General features: G+C 35.8%; 1 long non-coding RNA gene across 1 annotated transcript; it reads left to right on the forward strand.

The window, feature by feature from the left end:
* The first annotated feature begins 6,064 nt into the window (after positions 1–6,064).
* Positions 6,065–9,811, forward strand: LOC127548538 (uncharacterized). The gene is made up of 2 exons (XR_007950420.1): positions 6,065–6,324; positions 9,552–9,811. It is a non-coding gene; the product is annotated as an uncharacterized LOC127548538 (long non-coding RNA).
* The last annotated feature ends 4,566 nt before the right edge of the window (positions 9,812–14,377 follow it).

Raw genomic sequence — 14,377 nt, forward strand, 5'->3', positions numbered from 1 at the left:
TTCTGTGGGTTGCAACCTGGGTAATGAGAATGATTACAATCCCTTTGAGAGAAATAAAGAAGTTAGAAAGAGAAGACCTAGGAAAAAGAGACCAGAAAAAAAGAGGAAAAAATGGATGGGGCCAAAGAGTGGGTGATGTCAGGGATTTTGAGATGTAGAATTGGAAAGGAGAGAGAAATCAATCATTTTTCAATGATATTTGAAATCCTGGATATGTGGTATGGGAGATTTGAGAAGAGATTTGTAACAGCTGCTATAGGGAATGCAAGTGAATCAATTAAAGAACAATAAATGCATACCTTTAGTGATGTCTAGTTAAGGTTTTATTGCAAAAATGTGTATCTTATTCAAGATCACATAACTATGATGAATCATTTGTAAATGATAGGATAAGGTTATGAGTTAGGTAGCATGGAGATTTTAAGTCATACTTACTGAGTAAATCCACACCACATCTCTAGCAAATGTACAAAGAATCTGATTCACACCTTCAAAAAGCAAAGCCAAAGGAATGAGTCACTGCAACTGCTATAGAACTTGAAATATGCTCTAAAAGACATGATTAATACTTTATAATCTGCTGGAAATGAATATTAGATTTATAAACTAGCAGTTGAATAAGTCTAGGCCTTGATCCACAGTGACCCATGGTTATCATAACATTTTGTGGCAAGAATCAAAAATATTAAAAACCCCAGGTTCCAGATGAAAAAACTGAGACTCAGAAAAGGAAAATGATTTACCAATAATACAGTTAATAAGCATGGCATTTAGGAACTCTCTTCCTTATCTTTGACTCCTAGTATCCTTGGTTTTCTTCAAGTCTCAATTTCTGCAAGAAGCTGTTTACTGTCCTCCTTTTTGTTATTGTCTTCCCTCTGAGATTTCCCTCAATATATCCTCAAAATAGATTGTTTGTATAATTTATGTTACAATATGATATTCTTGAGAGTAAGGGCTTATTTTGTCTTTCTTATTATCTCCATGGCTAAGTACAGTTCCTGGCAGATATTAGGCACACCCTTAATAAATGTTTATTGATTGATTGACAGGCAAAAAGAAGGAGGAGGGGAGTCCATTTTTGACTTAGTGAACAACATAAATATAGAAATAGAAAATGGGAGATAAAGACAAATATACAGGATAAAAACTACATCAGTCTGATTGGAAAATAGGAAAAATTAAAAGTAGAATTTTGTTAAAAGAGATTTGAGGCGGACTGAGGAGAGTCAGGTAATCAGGAAGAGACCTATCAAGGTAGGACAGTGAAGAAGATATTGTAGGGCTGGTCAGGACTATAAGATTATAACTCCTCATAGAATTTTAAGGTAGAATAGACTTTAGAGATCATCTAATTCAAAACCTTTGTTTCCTAATTTGTAAAGAAAGGACAAGAAATAAATATTTATATAATGATTACCATGTACTAGATACTGTGCTTTACAAATATCTTATTTTATCTTTGTAACAACTATTTTAAATAGGTGCTACTATTAATCCAATTTTACAGGTAAATACAGAGGCAAACAAAAGTTAAGTGATTAGTGCAGGATCACATAGCTACTAAGTTTTTGGAGGCCAGACTTGAAGTCAGATTTTCCTGATTCCTGAGCTAGTATAGCAGCCCAAATTCACCCAGATAGTGGCAAAATCTCAATTCAAGCTAAAGGATTCAGATTTCTAAATACTGTACTAATGCTACTAAGGCAGTGAATAAACAGTTGAGGATCAAGAGAGTTTTCTGGGTTCGTTTCTCTGTTTGAAAAATAGAGATGCTTATAGTGGTTATTTCACTGTGTTATGATGGGGATCAATGAGATAAGGTATCTATTCAAGAGCCTTGCATTTTTCTGAATGGACATGTGATTTCACTGTCCTACAACTTAGAGTCTTAAAAGACTTGCCTGGGAAAACTGAGAGATTGTAACTCTTTCAGTTATATAACTAATATGTGTCACAATCAATCAACTTATAGCTTAGAATTTAAGTACCTGATAAATTCTAAACTATGAGTTAGGCAGTGGGAATACAAAGAAAAAGAAAAAAAGAAACAGTTGCTCCCTTTAGGGAGTTTACCTACTTAAACAGAAAAAAGAAGGATTGGAACCCAGATTTTCCTCCACTACATCATATTACTTTTCTTTGCTAGTATCAAAGCACTTTATAAATGTAAGCTATTATTATCAAGGGAGTTGAGGATCTGTGAATGAAGTCTCTCTCAAAGTGTTCTTTATCTTGAACTTCATAGCATATTCTGACTTTCTTTTACCCTAAGGTTTTCTTCCTCCATTTCCTGAAAAGATTACAATGAAAATTATTCTCTTTATCTCATATAATGTCTCATTCAATGATAGATAGGACCAAAAATTTCAATCTAGAAGGGACCTAAAAAAAAAGTCAAGCTGCACAGTTCCCTTAGGCATCCTCCTAGGGTAAAGAAAGCCTGAGTGAAAGGAACTAGTTCTTTCAATGCTGATTTTTACTTGAAATCAATTAGGCTGTCTACTGATGTGTGATAGCTGCCTGTGGAGATTATTGGGAGTAGTTGGTTAGGAATGCATTCCAGTATACCGACTATTTTCTGAAGGCATGTGCCCCAATGCTTAGATAAGCCCAGGAAAAGATGGGAATATTTGTGAAATTATTACATCATAAAAAATAAACACTCCTTCCAAGGCATTTGACTGTACACTAGAAATATCTGATTTCTTATCTGACTAACCTAACTTACCTCTATGTCTTTCTCTAGATAAAATAGATAGTAATGGACTTTTGAGAGACAATGAAGAGGGGCCTTCCTTCCCCTTAATACCCTTAGAGAAATAACCCTGACCATAATCATCTTCCAAAACCTAACAATGGTAATGAGGAGGTAATCACTGGGATGATTCTTTTGAGTTATATTCCTAGAGATTGTGTGTTATCCAAGTAGTAGTTTAAGTTTCATTACAGCTGATAAATTTCCTAGGCACACAAATGAAAAATGTCTTTTATTAAGGAATGGAGTAAAGAGGGTATACTTCCCAATGCAATTATAGATTCTAGAAGCTTAAAATCCATGTATGTATGTGTATGTATATGTGATGATACTAGCTAGCTGCTTGCCTAGTGGGAACTCATGGGAGTGGAGATTCTTCTGATCAGAGAAACTGACCTTGTATGATTCTGATAGCTTTTCAAGACCTGTTCCTAAATGAGAGTGAGATGGAGCAGTGGTGGCTAAAGGGGAGGAGCTGCTTTGGGATATTTATTTCTTATTTTACCCTGCCATGCACTTAACCCAAAGCAAGTTTGACTTAACTCTTTGACTTAGTTTCCTCTATCAAGGGTTGAAACTCTGAATCTGACAAGAGAGCACTTAAGGTTACCTATTTGATGTGAGACAATGGCTCTATTAGCATATATTTGGATGATGGCTCTCCTCACCATTGGTGTTTGCTGAATGTTTGTTGGTGAGATAATCATAGGCAAGGATTGGAGGGAGAGAACTAAGAGGCACTTGGCGTCAGGATGAGGAGGAGAGAGGCTGGAGACTCCAGATTCCAGAATCCAGGATCCATCGTTGGTGAGCCTCATGGCAGCTTGCCTGCCTCCTTCACTTCTTCCCCTAAAGGCCAAGGACTTTGATTTATCCTGACTCTGGCTGACCCTGAGGCCCTCCAGGGAGCTAGCTTGTACTTTACATTCTTCTCCCATAAAATCTGAAAAATACCTGACCCTTCTAAATAAGATGATTTTTAATCTCTTCTCATCATATCAAAGATTTAAAAACTCCATTAATATAGGGACTGTCTCTAATATCATCTCTTTTTCTCCTTTAGTGACTAGCATGTGCTCTGTACATAAGAGGTCCTATTTATTGAAATAAATGGAAAGAATCTGAGCCTCTCCACTTACCACAAATCTTGCCCTTCTCTGATATTTTGAAGCTTTTTTTTTTTTTTTTGTAATTTGCCTAATGTACCACATTGATTACATTACAACTCTACTCAAATGTCTTGAGTAGTTCTTCATAAAATACAAATTCTTCATCCTAACATTGAAAGTCCTATACCATTTGGCATTGTCTTAAATTTCCAGCCTTATCTCAAATTATTCACATGATCTATTTCCCAGTCAAATGAGGTCTATTAATTATCTCTTGTCTTTCTCCTTCCCTCTCTCAGCTTCTTGCCTTCAATCACGATATCCATTGTGCTTGCAGTAGACTCCCTCTCATTTGTGGCCATCCCAACCTTGTTTCAAGGTTTACCTTAGGTGACTCTTCTTAGAGGTAGACTTTCTGTTGATCCCTTCAGGATCAAAGTGTCTCTTATTCCTGGAGTTTCTTATAACACTTTATCTAAACCTTTCTTTTGTCCTTCAGAGAATCACAGATCTTTAGAGCCAGAAGAGGTCTACAACATCATCTAGTTCAATACTTAGATTAAAAGTTATCTTTGAGATAATACTCAACTTTGAAACACTTCACCTAAAAAGTAATTTTAAAAAATTCTGCTTAAAACCTTCAAAGAGGGGAGCAGATTTATTCATGAGGCAGATCAGTATACATACAGATAGCTCTGATTGTTTGAAAAACATTGTCCCCTGACATTGTCTAAATTTCTCTCTTTAGCTTTGTCTCCTGCATTCTAGGGCCAAATAGAACAAAGGGACAACAACATGTACACAGAAAAGTAAGTATAAAGTATGTTAAAACTATATTAAAGTTATTTCAGCTGGGAGGGCACTAGCAATAGGTTAGGCAAGGCTTCCTATAGGAGATATCATTTCAGCTGAGCTTTGTTGAAAAGTTGGGATTTTTTTTTGAGATGGCTGTAGGGAGGGAATGCAATCTAAACTTGAAGAATAGCATGACATGAAATGAAATGTCAAGTATGGAGAATAGTACCCAGGCCAATTTGGCTGGATAATAGTTTGAAAAGGAGAGTAATATAGAATAAGCTTACAAAGGTAGATTGGAATAAAATGATGATGAACATTAAAACAAAGAAATTTTTATTTTCTCTTAGGGACAAGAAAAGGCACTGGAACTTTCTGAGGAAGGGAATGAAAGTGTTAGTCATATATATTTGCAGTATTAATTTGACTACCATGTGAAGGACAGAATGGAGAGGGGAAAGGCTGAAGTCAGGGAGACCAACTAGGAGGCTTTTGTAAGAAGCCAGGGGATAATAGACTAAACCAGGATGGTGTAACTGTGGATAAGAACAAAGGTGTTGCAGTAGAATCCTCTGAATAGTTAAGGAGAATGAGGAGAGAAAAGGATGAAAGGTTAGAAACCAATGAACATTTCTTGGAGTATAATCCCAGTGGACCTTGTTAGAGCAGTTGGAGCAACAAGGGCAAAAGTGGCTCAGAAAATGTGCCAGTCTTTCATTATCCAACAGATACATACCATTTCACTGTCACTATTTTCTCTCTCCTACATTCATAGCTAAAGTGACTTTCAGAGACAGATAGATCACTCTTCTATTAGCTAAACACTTGTAAGTATTACAGGAATAGAGTAAAGAAGACTCTTCAAGGTGGAGTACTTGGATAAGTAAAGGGAATTTGACTCCAAAAGCAAGCTTAATTTCTAACTCCTTTGGAATCACAGAAACCCATAGAAAGAAGGGGTGCACAGGTCTGTGTATCTGATAACTATTCCTTGCCTCTCTCCTAGAACAAATCCCAAGGGAGAGGGAACAAGTCCTTTACTGAGTTTTGTGAGGCCTTTCAATATCTCCATAAATTTCTGCAAGCAGATCTTCATGTCTCAGGTGACTCATCTGGAACTGTGAAGCAATGTGAAATAATGGAGGAGAAATCAAAGATCAGAAGTGGAGGGATCAAATAAACTGATGAAATTGGATTTTACAGCTGTAATTCTGAGGCCTAAAATAGGCTTTCTTTATCTCTTTTCCTAGATTGCTTTCAAGTTAAAAGAAAAGTAAGCAGGTGCAGAGTAGGATTGAGCCTGAGTCAGCTGTTGGCAAACAAAAGGAATAAGGGAATATAAAACCTGGGGACTGGATAACAACAAAGAGAAACTAATAAATCATATGTAGCCGACCAACTGTCTCATGTGACCTGTAATAATAGGCTATCTCCTATAAATTAGAAAGTCCAAGTATAGTTCGTAAAAAGTAGCAGCTTGTGGGACTCCTGAAGCCACCAAGTTAATGATCATGAGAATCTTTTGCTTTCTCTTTGCTTTTCTCTTCCTGTTTTTCCAAGCCCAGGCTTCCTTAGAGAGTCAGAATGAAGCTACAAAGGAAGATATAACTGAAGTTGAAGGGCATATAGAGAATGCAAAGCTTAAGAATGGTGATGATGAAGGTAGGACTATTTTATCATCATGGTTTTTTATTATTTACAATAACAATTATGCTAACAATAACAAATTAAGCAGTTTGTATAGTTAATGTCATATTTTTCCAATTAGTCCAAAATATGACATACATGAATATGTATATATCTATATCTATATCTATATTTATACAGACATATACACAAAGATATATGTATGTAGAGAGAAGAGAGAGAGAAGAGAGAGAGAGAGAGAGAGAGAGAGAGAGAGAGAGAGAGAGAGAGAGGAAAAGGGAGGAGAGGAAGAGGAAAGGGGAGAGTGAGAGAGGAGAAGGAAATTGGGAGAGAGTCTTTTCCAGGATCATATAACTGGTAAATGTCAGAGACAGGATATAAAATCAGATCTTCCTGATTCCAGGATCATCATTCTATTTATCACATGAGAGGTGTCAAACATGGACCATAGGCTATATATAGATAACAACATTCTGGAGTATGGCTTAAACCAGACTAAGATATAATTGTGAAATATTTAACAAAGAAGATTAAAATATAATAAAGCATATGGTTATCATTGAACTTGAGGCTCAGAAAATTTTATTGGATAATAGAAGCATGGATTTAGAAGCAGAAGAAAACTTAAAGGTCATCTGCTCTAATTTCCATATTTTACAGATAAGGAAACTGAGGGCCAAAGAAGTTAAGAGACTTACTTAAGAACACATAACCATGTATTTGAACATTGGTCCCTGCTGGGCTTTCATAAGAATTAAAGCAGGGAAAACATCTAAAAAATCTGGATTTGTTTGCCAGCTCACTTTACAGATGAGGAAACGGAGACAAATAGAGTTAAGTGACTTGCTCTGGGTCACACAACTAGTAAGTGTCTGAGGCCAGAATTGAATTCAGGAAATCAAGTCTTCCTGATCCCAAGACCAGTGCCCTATTCATTGTGACACCTAGTTTTTTCCCTATTGCTGCATAAAGATGAGAAAATTAAGGTTTGAGGAACAGTCACAAGGATAGGAAGTATCATTTGTAAAATTACATTTTGATTAATTTACTTTTTAAAAAAATTATAGCATTTTATTGATAGAACATATGCATGAGAAATTTGCACTCACTTCTATTCCAACTTTTCCCTTCCCTCTCTCCATAACTTCCCCTAGATGACAGACAGTCTTATACATGTTAAAACATGCTAAAGTATATCCTAGATACAGTATGTGTGTGCGGATCCATACAGTTCTCTTGTTGCACAAGAAAAATTGGATTCTGAAGGTAAAAATAACCTGTGAAGAAAAACAAAAATTCAAGTAGTCCACATTCATTTCCCAGTGTTCCTTCTCTGGGTGTAGTTGATTCTATCCATCATTGAACTGAATTGAATCTTCTCTTTGTCGAAGAAATCCACTTCCATCAGAATACATCCTCATACATTATCATTGTTGAAGTGTATAATGATCTCCTGGTTGTGTTCATTTCACTCAGCATCAGTTCATGTAAATTTCTCCAAGCCTCTCTGTATTCTTCCTGCTGGTCATTCCTTACAGAACACTAATATTCCATAACATTCATATACCACAATTTACCCAGCCATTCTCCAATTGATGGGCATCCACTCAGTTTCCAGTTTCTAGCCACTACAAAAGGGCTGCCACAAAAATTTTTGCAAAAGTGGGTCCCTTTCCCTCCTTTAAGATCTCTTTGGGATATAGGCCCAGTAGAAACACTGCTGGATCAAAGAGTATGTACAATTTGATAACTTTTTGAGCATAGTTCCAAATTGTTCTCCAGAATGGTTGGAAACTTTCACAGTTCCACCAACAATGCATCAGTGTCTCAGTTTTCCTGCATCCCCTCCAACATTTGTCATTATCTTTTCCTGTCATCTTAGCCTGATTGATTTGCTTTTATTGCCTTATTAAAACATTACTCCTTTCATGGATTCTATAATCCTGTCAAACTGTGCTGCTTGTTCTTCATACATGGTATGCCATTTCCCATCTCCTTAATTTTGCATAGGCTTTCACATATATATATATATATATATATAATATATATATATATATATATATATATATATAATGTGTTCCTTCTTCACCTATGATATCTTAAAATTTTTGCTTTCTTCAGATCTCAACTCAAGTACAAAACTTCCACATGGGGTCTTTATTGAGATCCTTAGTTACAACTCTATCCTTCAGATTGCTTACATTTAATTTACATATAGCTTGTATATAGTTACATATATATGTAGTTAGATATTGTTCTCCCACCTCCTGTACATTCTGAGAATGGAAACTATTTAAGAACAGGGTATGTTTTATTTCTCCCTTTATTTCTCTAGGATAAGGTCTACTACATGGCAGACAATAAATATTTGTGGATTGATTAATTAAGAAAAAATTGCATAAACTTGAAATTATTTCACTATTGGATGCCCATCAATTGGAGAATGGCTGAATAAATTGTGGTATATGAATATTATGGAATATTATTGTTCTGTAAGAGATGAACAGCAGAATGATTTCAGAAAGGCCTGGAGAGACTTGCATGACTGATGCTGAGTGAAATGAGCAGGACCAGAAGATCATTATATACTTCAACAACAATACTATGTGATGATCAGTTCTGATGGACGTGGCCCTCTCCAATGATGAGATGAGTCAAATCAGTTCTAATAGAGCAGTAATGAACTGAACCAGCTACACCCAGGGAAAGAACTCTGGGAGATGACTATGAACCACTACATAGAATTCCCAATCTCTCTATTTTTGTCCACCTGCATTTTTGATTTCCTTCACAGGCTAATTGTACACTATTTCAAAGTCCGACTCTTTTTAAACAGCAAAATAACTGTTTGGACATGTATACATATATTGTATTTAACTTATTCTTTAACATATTTAACATGTATTAGTCAACCTGTCATCTGGGGGAAGAGGTGGAGGGAAGAAGGGAAAAAGTTGGAACAAAAGGATTTGCAACTGTCAATGCTGAAAAATTATCTATGCATGTATCTTATAAATAAAAAAGCTATAATAATAATACAAAAAAGATAAAAAGAAATTATTTCACTATTTTCTAACATGGGATTCAGTTAAACTGAGGATTTTGGTAAAGAGATTGGATATTAGAGGCAGAAGTTGGGGGTCTAAAGAGTTTCCCTTTCAGCATCATTGAGGCTGATGTTTTCAGTCTGGTTTGCTAGATTGAGACTGATTCTCCATTTAAAGGTTGTTTTCTTCTTGCAGGAGATAATCTTCTCCCAAGAGGTGATCCAGTACATAATGCCCAAAGATGCAAAGAAGTTTCTGGTGTTTGTCGCTTTGGATTGTGTCCCTGGGTAGAGTTCAAAGTGGGGAGTTGTGCTTTTGCTCAACCTTGCTGTAAAAGATACCGTTCCTAACCTTAAGATGAAGGAATCAAAGAAGACAGGCTCAGGACTCCTTGAGACTATCACTATCTCCTAGATTTTTCCAAACAATAAAGTACTTTGCAAATCCTTAAAGAACTCTGCTATTATGACTGTGATCTTAGAATAACTTTCCTCCCTTTCTTCAAAAACTCCCCAGAAGCCCCATTTCCTTCCTGAAAACTTCCTTAACTAAATAGAATTCCCGACTAAGAAAATGAGATTCATAGATTTCTGAAATGTTAAAGAAGAATGGTACCCCTAAGGTCATCTAGTCAAACAACACATTATATTTATGGCATTTGCATGGCCTTGTGTGACTTCAGAATAAGTCACTTCCTTGGGATGGATTTCAATTTGTAGAAGTGTATTATGAAGAGGATGGACTAGATGGTCTTTAAGGTTCTGTGGTGAGCTTTCATCCTATGATATCCTAATGAAAAAACCTGAGGTCTAGAGGGAGTGGGATTTTCCCAGTAGTTCTTTAGAAACACCATCCATAATAGGGGGCAGCAGCTAGATGGAGGGGGTAGCTAGGTGAATAAAGTGACAGTGTGGAAGTCAGGAAGACTCAAGACATTTACTAATATGTGACCCTGAGCTTATTACTTAACACTGCCTAAGTTTCCTTATCTGTAAGATGAGTTAAAGAAGGAAATGGCAAATTACTTTAGTGCCAAGAAAAATGCCAAATGAAGTCATGAAGAGTTGGATACTACTAATTATCAACACTGATATTAAATTAAGCAAAGGATTGTTTTGCTGTAGAGAAAATATATTTTCAGACATGTTTGGACTAGTTGGCCACTGAAGTCCCTTCTAATGCTGAAACTATACTTTTCTGTGACATTATGAGAGAACTAAAAAGAGTGCTAGAAGAAATTTATTTAGGAGAGATCATTTTAATCTTCCTGAAGAAAGGAGAATCTTGGACCTTGAAGATTCCAGGATTCCTATATCAAATCATATAAACAAAATCACATGAGCAGAGAATTAGAGAAAAGGAAATGATTCCACAATTCACCAGGCAGAGGACCTAATATGACAAAAAGCCCTGGTAGTAAAGATTTCTAGGGGAAAACTATAATATGATTACTCTAGGCTCTCAATTTTGGTAATTGGCCTTTCTGCTGATGACTGTACAAATAGAGCTCCCTACCTTTTATTGAAAAGGACTTTGATCCCTTCAAGTCAAACTGTCATAGCACAGCTGCTTCCCAACTTAATCATGTTCATACCCCTATTCTTACCTTCAGTGGTCCTTTGGTGACTTCTGGGATCTTATTGTAATATTTCTTCTGAAGGGGGTAGAAAGACTTAGACCCTCATTACTGAGATGTTAAATTTTTAAAATAGTTTCCCGAGGCAATGTGTGTGTGTATGTAAAATATATACTATTTCATGTGTGTGTATATATATTTGTATACACACACACACACACACACACATATATATACATACATATATTTCATATGTATACACACACATATATAGATAGGTAGATACATATACATGCATATAGATAGATACAGAAATGTAGATACCTATATTAATATCATGGGATTTAGATAAGAGAAAGACAAAAGCTTAGAGGAAGAGAGATAAAAAACTAAATCCAGTGGAATGCCTTATCCCATGAACTTTTTGCCCAACTAAAGAAAATGGCTAGTTCTTTGATAAGGGTAGAAGGAGAGAGATTTTGCTCAGACCATTATTTTTCCTTCCCATTTCAGAAAACATTGATACAATTTTCTTCATTCAGATTTTCAGACTAGAGGAATATGTATTTCTAAATATTCCTAAAACAGGAAGTTAGAAAAAGGCAGAACTTTAGTGTGCTTTAACAAATACACCTAGGGGAAACTGAGTAGAAAAAAAAAGAGACAACAATTTTCCTTTAGATAAGTGAAATAATTGACTATAGAGAGAAAGAAGAGAAAACTTTAATTTTGATTTCATTTTTTCCTGCCAGTAAAAGTGGGGTTTTTTTGCATTAGAACTTACAGGACAAAAATGACTAGTAGCAAGTTGATATCAAGATAATTAAGGAAATAGAGAACGTTGAGTAACTTTTGCAAAATTTATGTCATTTGGCTCAGATAAACTACAATCTCAGGCATTGAAAGAATTGTCAACTGTGATAGATGAAATAATATCAATGATATTTGAAAAAATAGTTGAAAGTGGGACAGGTACCCCAGTTTTAATGACAAACACACATGCTGGTTTTCAAAAATAAGACAGAACTATCCAAAAATGATAGGCCAGTAAGTTTTAATTTGATAACTAGGAAAATTACAAAGCAATTTTCTAAGGAAATTGTTGATTATCATCTAAAATGTGAAGCAGTGATCACAAAGAGTTAGTGTGACTTCATCAACAACAGATCCTCTCAGAGTAACCTCATTTACTTTTTTGATAGAATTATTTAACTAATAGATGAAGAAAATGATCTGAATATAGTTTGCATAGATTTTAGTGAAGCTTTTGATAAAATATTTCATGCCATTCTTATAGGGGAAAACAGAGACTTATGAGCTTTATGTAGGAGTATCCTGGCAAATGTTTAACAACTGACTTTTCTGGAAAAAACCAAACAAACAACAACAATATAGTCTTGACATACTTTTAAAGTTTTAAGTTTTACCTGCATGATTAACATTTTCTATATCATCTATAACTTAGACAATTAACAAGACAATAACTGAAGCCCCGATGTATATAAATTTTATTTTCATTAGCTTTTTGATTTTTGACAAAGATGCACTGGTTTTGGCAGGCAGGTTTTATAACCCACCAGAAGGGCAGTGTCCAGTACGAGCAGCTCCATTATCTTTAGATAATTGCCAGGTGATATGGAAAGACCCAGAAAGCAGTGAATGGAAGGGATCAGATAGGTTAACTGCTTGGGGGAAAGACTTTGCTTGTATCTTTACAGATGGAGAAGGAATCAGATGGGTGCCAATGAGTCGTATTCTCCTTGTCCATTGGAAAGAGACAGAGCAGACCCTTGAAATGAAGAAGACCCAAGAAACATCAGGGGGTTCCATCACTGACTGTGCCCACTACTGAAAGAGTTTGTCAGTTACGGCTATTGACTCATGGACATCAAAAATTGTTAATGAAACTGATGAAGGACTTCAAAACCCTCAGGAATCATTGGATTCTCTGAGACATGATAAGATTGTTGTAGGACTTGAAAACATTCAAGAATCATTGGATTCCCTGAGACATGATAAGATTGTTGTAGGACTTGAAAAATCTCAGGAATCATGGATTTCCTGAGACATAATGAGACTGTTATAAGACTTGAAAACCCTTAGGAATCATTGGATTCTCTGAGAAATGATAAGACTGTTGCAGAACTTCAAAATCTGCAGGAATCATTGGATTCCCTAACACATAAAAAGACTGTTGCAGGACTTCAAAAACTTGCAGGGATCATTGGATTGCCTGATGAAGTAATGGACAATAGATTAATTTTGGGCTATCTCTTGACTGCTGAAGGAGGCATATATGTGATTGTTATTTACTAGGACTTCTAGAAATCTTTTACAATACCATGTTGATTCATATTGTTTGTTATAAATTACTTGTATATACAATTCATGTTTGTTACACCACATTGAACCTGCGCCATCTGTGGGGAGAGTCATCACTACTAGCCTCTGCGTTATTGCTATGTGCTTGTGTAATACCCCCCATGCTGATGGGTTTGTGCATACCTGTTTTTAATAAGACCCTTCAGCCCAGAAACCGGCTAATGATATCTGGCTTGACTCCCCATTTCCCTTTGGTGTTTTTCATCTACCTTCCTGAGAAGTCAAGGGGCATGTGATCACCTCCTTTTTTGGTGTTTTCACCCCCTTTCCTGAGAAGTCAGGGAGGACTTGAGCACCTGTGTTCTAAAACAAAAGAAAGTGGGAGATGTAGAGGGCTGAAACTCTGAATCAGACAAGAGAGCACTTAAGGCTACCTATTTGATGTGAGATAATAGCTCTATTAGCATATATTTGGATAATGACTCTCCTCACTATTGGTGCTTGCTGAATGTTTGGCAGTGAGATAATCATAGGCAAGGATTGGAGGGCAAAGAGAGACAATCAAAACACTTAATGGCAGGATGAGGAGAAGAGAAGGTGGTGACTCAAATCACCACCAGAATCCAGGAGAGATCTTTGGCAAGCCTCATGGCAGCTTGTCTGCCTCCTTCACTTCTCCCCCTAAAGGCCAAGAACTTTGATTTATCCTGACACTGGTTGACTCTGAAGCCCTCCAGAGAGCTAGCCCATACTTTACAATTTAATATGGGCTTATTTAGAATTTCATTGTAGATTTCATCACTTGCAAAATAAATTTTAATTGGGCAATTTCCTAGTCCAATAAATATAGGGCTACTCTAGGCTTTGAAAATGGTTACTACATTCTACTTTAGGTATTTAAATGCTGATATTAATTGAACCAATGTAAGTTCAGTGTGATGTGGTGTGGTTTTATTTTTCCTATCTTGTTCTTTCTTTTGTTAAAAGGATAGTTTAACATTTTTCCTATAATTCCCAAGTTCCATCCAACTGTTGACAGTGAGAAATCTCTATCTAAAAATTTATTTTAAATTCAGTAAGTATAAAGATTGGGAAGTGATCACAGGTGAGTAAGAAAGTTTTC

This window comes from Antechinus flavipes, chromosome 2 (genome assembly GCF_016432865.1).
Source record: "Antechinus flavipes isolate AdamAnt ecotype Samford, QLD, Australia chromosome 2, AdamAnt_v2, whole genome shotgun sequence".
NCBI classification, from domain to species: domain Eukaryota; kingdom Metazoa; phylum Chordata; class Mammalia; order Dasyuromorphia; family Dasyuridae; genus Antechinus; species Antechinus flavipes.